Below are 9,085 nucleotides of genomic sequence, written 5' to 3'. Positions count from 1 at the left end.
ACCTTTTGATCAGCACATGCTTAATTTATTTCAAAGACTGGTACTATCACAAACCAAGTAGGAGGCAGCTATTTTTATTTTTGTTCAGGCTATCTAAGAGCAACTTTCTTACAAAAATATTTAAGTAAATCAGCAAATAAATAAATGTGCCAGATTACCAAATATTCTGCAATTAAGAATCAAAATAGCACATTTTGCTATAATACAGATCATACCTACTGCACATACTGCATTTAAACTAGCTTGAATCCTTCTTTCAAGTTGTTTTTGTGTTGAAACACACAGGATTATCTTCAGTCTTCTTTCTTCTCTTTGTCTTTTTCATTTGTGTGTTTGCTGTTTCTTCATGATGGATTTGTTTGTGATGTCCTCTCAATTGATGTCTGGTTTTGAATACTTGATCCCAAAATGAAGACAAAAGGGCAGCAACAGTTCTGTAACTTTCCATATGCTCCTTCAACTCTTCTCTGGATTGCCATTTAAGAAATAAGGTAAGTAAACTAATTCAAAAGGAAACCCAAGATACACTATACAAATATTTTATAGTACCATCAGTGATGTAAAGACTTAAAAATCTGACATATAAAACGTTCAGGTGATGAAAGACAAAGTTGTTGAGAAAATAAACCTTGCTCCTCATTCTGTGCTATGTTTGTGAAACACACATACAACAGAGCTTCTCAAGAAGTCATTTGTTTGAGTTGGTTTTTGTTTGTTCGTTTGTTGTGTAGTTTGGGGTTTTTTAACCTGTAGGGCAAAATTAGATGCAAGTTAAAGATAAGCAATTTTGAGGAAAGAACTGCTCTGTTTTATTTTGGAGTATACTGCCAATACAATGAATAGGGAAGTGATTTACAGAAATGTTTAACTGCCATTCACACACATCTTGGAAGTACAGATTATTATTATTGGATGAACTCTTGCATTATAAAATTGCTAAAGCGCTGTTCAGTACAATGAAAGATAAAACCAAATATACATAAGCACAAATTATAATCATAAAAATGACAGCATTTGAAAAGTTACTACTGCCTTTGACACACTTGCTGTGGCAATAAATATCCCTTTCTTTTTAAAAGTGACAATGCAGGCAGGAGAAACATGATTTTCAGGTTTCTCATTTGACCTGAATCCCCTTGTTTTACCAGATTACAATGTATTTGTCATATAAAAGCTTTATCCTGCAACACACATTACTAACATTCCTGTCTAAGTTTCTTCACATAAACTTCCAGTGATCATAATACATGTAGATAAAGAACAACCAACCTTTTTACACAATACACCTACTATACTGCAAGGAATTGACTTACTTTCATTGTTATGAATATCTCAAAATTGTTAGAATATCATAAAATGCTAATTATATTAAGACTAATACAAAGATCAGTGAAATGTCAAACCAAGATATAACCTTAAGAAATACAGTGCTGCATGCACTTTTAAATATATACCATACTTTGTAAAATTAGGAAACTCCCCCCATTACATGATTGAGAAGATACCCGGTGTTTGTTTCAGAGTAAATAAAATACTTTCAACCATGCAAGTATCATTTGGCCCAGAATAACTTAATTTGACTCAATTTTTTTGGTCCTGACATAGTTTGTATATTACTGCTTTTGTACTAGCAACAAAGTACCAAAATACCAAAATTTGTCCTTTCACCAACCTCCCAAAAGATTTCAAACAAGATACAAAAGCTGATGCTAATTGTTATATAAATAACTCAATTTCAAAACATTTGTACCAACTCTGCAGATAATTTGTAAGAAGTAGAACTTGATAATGTGAGACATTTCAGCAGACTGCTGTTTACAGAAAGAAAAAAATTAAAGACTTTTTCCTCACCCAGTGTTACCAAGCCTTATTTATTAAATTGCCCACTCTTTTAATGTGATGACACAGCAAGCATCAGATTACAAATACCGCTGGATTCTGCAGTCTTTAGTGACTAAGAAAAAAGGGAAGATAAATTGCCAGTTTTGTGACCACATACAGATTTAAAAATACTTAAGAATCTTACCGCTTTTTTCATTTGCTGTATTCAAGCATAAATAAACACATACCTGACTCTCCAATTCAGTGTACACCAGCGTGGTTCAGTCAAGACACCACCAACACATGTAAGGATGTTGTGAGATGGAGCTGAAGCCAGTAACTCTAAGGGGTCTGTATGCCACAAGACCTATGAAAAAATATGTGAACTTTTACATAGCCATGTACTGTAAGGTACATACATGGTGTACAGCAATGTAGAACCTAGTAACTCAGAACATATTGCTAAAGAAGACAGTATTTCTGGTCATTTATTTTCGTAAATTAAGGTAAATTCCCAACATGTTTCCCACAACATAAAATAAAAGCTGTATTAAAAAATTCAAACAAAGCCTCAACTTATTAAGGTTGCTAAGACAAGAAATAAAAAATAGGTATTGCCAAAATCAAAGATGCCTTGGTAACTTGGTCTCATTGCTTTTTGTGTATTTACTCTGCTCTCTAAGGAATAAAGTGAGGCTAATGAAGCACTACCCATTCTGCACACTGAATTTCAAAAGGATCACTGGGAGCAGAAATTTGTGTACAGGCAAATCAGGCAATTGAAGATTTTCCAAGTGTACCCACCCAGACAGACAAGTGTTTGGCTTTTTGACCTGTATTGAGGTCAAAACCTCAATCTTCTTTTTGGTTGGTTTTTTGTTTTGGTGGTTTTGTTTTCTTTTCAACATTAAACAAGTTTTAGGTTTCATTTTTGGAATCAAAATACCTAAGAAGTTAAAACAATTATGCCAGGTTTCACAATGGGGTTATATATACATATATATACATACACACACCAAAACCCTCTGATGCTTGAACTAATTGCCATCTGAGTAAAGGCAGCAATAATAAATAGAAGTGATTGTGTGCCCTTTCATTTTAACGCTGGTTCACATGTCTGAGACTAAATCTTTCTATCTACTTCAGACCAAATTGTGGCCCAAGTTATTTTCATTTTCTGAGACTCCCCATTATTTTACTATTTCCCCCCTTAACCGTGACCCATTGTCACTCTTCCTAACATGCCAAGTTCTGCTGAAGTTCATCTCCTCATCTCATCTTTATCTCTGGCAACAGCTCACAGGTTCTCCAGCTCCACTGGTGTTCAGTATCCAACATCTTTTATATGCTGTCTACAAAAGAATTAAAAACCTTTGCAAGCCAGGTGCCAAAGGAAACTGGCAGGTTTTCCTAGTTCCTGCCTCTGCCTCCCTAAAACAGCCTGTACAATTACCTTCCTGCAGGAAGGTATTGTCATTGTTCACTGCATTTTTCAGAGATACTGAAAAGGCCAAATCTCAACAGATTTTTCCATCAGGAGTGTGGCCTTTCAGCTGTTCTAACAGAAGACATCACCTGACAAATGCTTATATATTTCCTTCAAACCAGAGACTATTAGGGCTTTTAAAATAAAAGGTATCCACAGTCTTGCAGGTTCCACTTGAAGATATTATGAACAGAAAGTTTTCCCCACATGCATTCCAGAAAACTGGCTGAATCAGTCTGGTTGATTTGCACGTCTGACATCATTAAATGCCCAAAAAGAAATCTGAAAGAAACTAAACCCTTGGGTCAAAATAGATCTAAATTGAATATTGAACCTGGATGGTCATCATGAAGAGTATTACAATTCTGGTGTTACTCTAGTCACACTGACATAAAGGTAAAACCAGAAAAGCTTCAGACATAAAAGTATCCTTCAGCTTTGACACTCTCAGCAGTATAGTACCCCCACCCCCAGTTTAGTAACACAACAAACAACAAAATTATAAGGTAATAAGAGTCTTCCTTGTATGAAGCAAGGATATCTATCTCTTGCAGATGGAAATAAAGCTTCACTGAAATGAAGCAACACTTGACAAATGAAGACAGACTTGCTGCTACTAACTTAACAATGCAGAATTTCCTTTCAAACTAACAGCTAGTTATCCAACCAAACAATTATCAATTGCCAAAATGAGCCCATCAGAAACTCAAAACAACCTAAGAAGTATTCAAAACCCAAGCATCTCTTCATATCTTGCCATCCAGATTTCCTGTACTGAGTGTTCCCTTCTTTTCTCCTCTACCTACATAAGAGCTGCTCAGCTGGAAGCTCAATGCAGCTGCCACGTCCCAGCCCACCTACTGCCTTGGAAAGATAGGGATCCTGGTTTAGTGCCTTCAAGCAAACTCTATGAAGTCCCCAGTCCTTTCTCCCTGCCCTTCAAACCACCATTTTAATCTACCCTAATGAGTTTTAAGACCTTTTTCCATCATTTAAAACAAATTTACTTGTACATACACTTGTATTAAGCAAATATTTAGCACTGAAAGAGAAAAAAAAAAAAACCTGCAAAAAACCTCACATCTTGCATACAGTTAGAAACAGTACCTGTGCTTGCACAGATGCTTGCAGACCTTGATCCATTCCTTAGTTGCATTGATAACCACGGTTTGTTACAATAGCTAAAAACCAGAGCAAATACATTAATTTAAAATAGAAGAAAGACATTTATCCACATTGAAGTTATTAACGTAAATGTTCAAACTTAACTCCTATGTAGTTTTAAAGTATTTTGTGGTTATTTAAGCAATATGAGGCCAAATTTCGCTGAGATGCACAGCATTGAAGAAAAAGCAATTATTGATTATGAAGGCATAATTTGACCGTGGGGACTCTGGCAGCAAATCCAGGGTTAGCTCAGCTCTAAGAATGCTTAGTGCACTCACAATGCCAAAATAGAACAAAAACCAAAACAAACCAAAACATGGTAACAAGGAGCATTCAAACTTTCAAACACTTTCAAACCACAATTAAAAATGAGTTAGCAAAATATGCACTTGCAGTGAAGTTATTTTGTTGTGAATTATGGAGCATATGAAAAATACTGACAGAACAGTTACTTTAGAATACCCAAGCTTCAAAGGATTATTTTTAGTGGCAGACATAATACACTTTACGTGTCCATTTTCTTCTAAGCACATCTCCTGACAGTCTAAATTTGGTCTGGAGAAAGTAGTAACAGGGAGGTTGAAGGTTTTGCACAGAGGATTTCTGTTTAAAGAGAAATGCAATCGAGATCACTAACCTTTTCTTGTAAAGGTTGCAATATAAAATCACTCAACTTCATAGCAACTTCTGAATTCTTTTTTTAAGATTGAAGATTCAATTTGCACATTGTTTTCCACTAACCAGTTAGGCTTTCATGTACGTTAAAAGCTACAACAAGCATAGTGTACCAAATAACGTTAGTAATTACAGCGAGAACTTGACACAAAGTGAAACACGAGCTTAGTGCTAAGAAGCTGTGTTTAAAACTGTTTCAAAAACCATCCCCACAGCCAGCAGGAATGCTCTCATTCTATCAGCTCCCCAAGCACAATAAATCAGCAGACAACAGTTCCTTATACTTTTACAGTAAAGCTTCCTTTAATAGAATGAAATACCTGAAAAACATTAGCAAATTGAAGATTTCTTAGTTTATTGTTTCTTCTGCACCTCAAAAATATATGGAAATTACCATGGTGTTAAAAAATATTTAGAAAGGTTTACTTTGCTCACATTTATCGCAAAAATGTAAGCAACATTCAGAAAAAAATTAAAATATTTACAATTCCACAATACTACCAAGAGCTTAAGGCTTTTTTTAAGTATTTAACCTATTAAATTTTTCACTAGGAAGCTAAAATTAAGCAAACTTTCTACATGTCAACGTAACAATGAATAGTAAGTAATAATCTTCAAAATTCATTACCCCCAGACATAATGGAAACTGTCAAAAGAGCATCTCAGAAAACCCAGTCCCAGGTTTTCTCACTACAGTTGTAAGGAAGATGGATTTTTGATCCCCACGCCTCCCACCCAAAAGGAATGAAATTACGCATTCAAGAGACAATTTGTTAAGAAAAAGCAGATCTCCTTTCACTTAAAACCCCAATAGTTTGTATAAGCACTCATAAATTTTTTCACTGCTGTAGTCATCTCTCTTTTGAAATACTATGAATTTCAATTGTTTTTCCATGTGCTTTCCTTCCTACCCCCTTAGAGAAAGTTTTATTGGAGTGCAGCCTTGTACTTGACTTACAGACACAATTAAGGGGACACTCTAAGTCATTGTGAAGCAAAACCTGTTTTGCTTTTAGTTCTAAAAATTACCATTTTCTCAATTACTTTTCCTCCAGAAATTCTGCCTATAACCTTTTAAAAAGCTCTATCTCCTGCCCTGTCAAGCACTAAAATCCTCAGAACAAGCCCATGTATCCGAAAGCCAACAAAGGCATCAAAACTAGACAGCGTAATATGTAATCCAATCTAACCCTTTCAATCAAAACCTTTAATAATCTAATCTAAACCCCACATCATGACACAGATGCCCTGTGATACAACCACAGGATGCCCTGTCATTCCACATTCCTAACCTTGTCTGTTTCCTTACCTGACGGCTGCCACAAACTCCAGAGCAACCCGTGAGGCACCACTTTATTTCACAATCACCAGTTCTCTCACTTGGCCATAACTGAGCAGGCAGAACCAAAGCAGCAGTTCAACCCAGGAAGCAAGAATTTGGTTTATATCCCAGCAGCAGCCAGGGAAACCTTGCTAAAATCAATTAGTCACTGCCACCACCTGCAAATACTGAATGGCTGAACAGAAAAATGGCCAGACTAGCTTTGTACACAATCATTCAAGATTTTTACCTAGAGACACGAAGGTGAGCACTAAATGGAGTTTTATGGAGGGCAAAGCACTTGACATTACTAACAGAAGCATTATTTAAGCAATGAGGAAAAAAGTATAGTTGGTACAAAAGTGACATTTGTAGTTAATGCAAAGGGGAACAGAACTAGAATACTGAAACAATGTCCTTTTGTGATTTAGGAGACAGATTATGCTGGTCAAGGTCTTTCATTTATTAATGGAGATAGTATTTAGCTATTAGAAATGTCACAAAATGCAAAGATAAAAGGCATTCATCTTGATACAAGTATCTTCACAGTAATGTTAAGAGCCCTTAAAAAGCTACTAATATTGAAATTGTTGGAATATGATGGTCGACTACTCATAGAAATATTCAGAACCCAAAATGTGAAATGATACAGGATTTTGCACAATGAACATCATCAAAATGTGAACATTTACAACACAATTTTAGAATTTTTTAGAATACAGTTCTTACATTTTCATTGCACAAAGCAGCATGAGGATGTTTTACAGTACCTTCTGATCATAGCATTTACAGTTTATACTGAAAGGCTCCAATAAATTTGGCATTGACCAAACAAAGTTATTTGCAGCAATAAGTTTAAGACGGGCAGGCAACTGGATGAAAGTGAAAAATAAAACCTGACTTACTGGTAAAACCACTGTGTGGCCATGTAACCATATCATGATAATGCCAAGCAAGCCACATGAAGATTGCTTTATCTGCTCAGTTTCAGATGATGTGCACTGAGATGAGGTTTCCTCTGATGGCTGTTTCTGTGCACTTTCCAGGCACTTTATGAAGTGATAGAAAAACACTTCACGGATGAAGCATTGCTAGGTTTCTTTTATCCACATGTGTGATTTTCCATCAAGATCTACTCAGTCATGTGACAATAAACACATTTAAAGCCATGATCCATATCATGACCCTTTAAATGGATTTTCTCAGCATCTTTGGGCTCTAGTGCTACATTCCACACATTCAGAAAAGCTGCTTTCTCTCAGAATCCAGCTTGAAGGCACAAGGATCTTTCACAGAGTGAGTTGGGCCTTTTAGATCCAGCTTTCAACTGATTTTCTTATGACGTTTACACCTTGATTGAACCTTAAGGGCTTTTAATTTCCACAGCAAATGTATGAGTTTTAACTATGGAAACATGACAGATGCTAACAGGCACAGACAGGGCTTATCTGTCTTTTCTCTTGGAATGTGGAAGAGAAGTCAGCACTGTAGGGTTCCTCAAGCTGAAAATAAGCTGCTACTTCTCCAAACAAGGTGTTCATTTCACAGGAGTGAGACGCATGAGGATTATGCTTGGGCTCATGCCACAACAGCAAGGACTCTTATTTTAAGGCACCTATTACAGAGGCAACGACATCATTTTTTGCAAGATTTTCTTTGTTTCCATTCTTTTCATCTCCAATCCTGTATAACTCATTTTTACCTTGGCTGATTTTAGGGCAGCCTGAAATTCAACATGCCACATCAGTTTCACACATCTGAGCCAGGTGTATCCTGATCTTACTTTTGATTCTGCTTGTGAAATGGCAGAGCTTGCACCTATGTATCTCCACCAGAAATATTTCCACCTAACCAGGCAAATTTGGCTTCAAAATCCTCAAGCAGAGCAGCACACAGCTGGGATGCTGTGATGTCCTCACAGTGATGTGCAGGTTCATTGACAGAACACATTGGTATTTGTAGTTAAATTTGTTGATTTTCTGTAGTTGCAGTTGGTTAGAACTAGATTCTGGCAACATCAAGGTGGTGGGTGCAATCCCTGCAGGGGACATTTTCTTAAGACTCGACTCGAGGATCCTTCTGAATCCCATCCAACTCAGAACACTCTGTGAATCTGTGAAAAGACAAAAAACAAAAAAGTTAAATTCCACTTCATGATTTCAACTGTCTTACCCAAAGTCTGGGGAACAATGACATCCAGATTCAGATTCCAGCCCTAGGGATGTCTGCAGATTTTACAACTATCTGAAAGAAGTGAGCATGAGAAAAATGATCCATAAATGACTGCTCAAATCACCAGCTGAAATTAAAAATGAAACTGAGGTTAGTAACGTAACGGCATTTCTGCGTTTATAGCAGCTCCTGTTAGGAGACAGGCAGCATTCACCTTAAATCTAACACTCGAAAAGGCGAGAACTAATAATTTAGTGTTAGAAGATGTAACACTCACTCTAAAAGGCGGTGGTGAGACACCCGCGCTCTCCGGGGCAGGAGCCCCCAGAGCGGGCCCAGACACGGCCCCGCGCCCCCAACCCACCGAGCCTGGAAAGGCCAATTAGGCGGAGCAACGCCTTCCAACAGGATCATGGAATTACAGAACAGCTTGGGTTGGAAGG

The 9,085-nt window shown here is 36.9% G+C and overlaps 1 long non-coding RNA gene across 1 annotated transcript; it reads right to left on the bottom strand.

The window, feature by feature from the left end:
* Positions 1–2,095: 2,095 nt before the first annotated feature.
* LOC310915154 lies at positions 2,096–8,578 on the bottom strand. Its single transcript, XR_014591151.1, has 3 exons — positions 7,376–8,578; positions 4,415–4,488; positions 2,096–2,188 (listed from the first exon to the last, which is right to left on the bottom strand). It is a non-coding gene; the product is annotated as an uncharacterized lncRNA (long non-coding RNA).
* Positions 8,579–9,085: the final 507 nt, after the last annotated feature.

Source organism: Zosterops lateralis (assembly GCF_965231275.1).
Source record: "Zosterops lateralis genome assembly, chromosome: 1".
NCBI lineage: Eukaryota > Metazoa > Chordata > Aves > Passeriformes > Zosteropidae > Zosterops > Zosterops lateralis.
The sequence above is the reverse complement of the archived record's forward strand: the minus strand, read 5'-3'. Positions and strand labels throughout refer to the sequence as shown.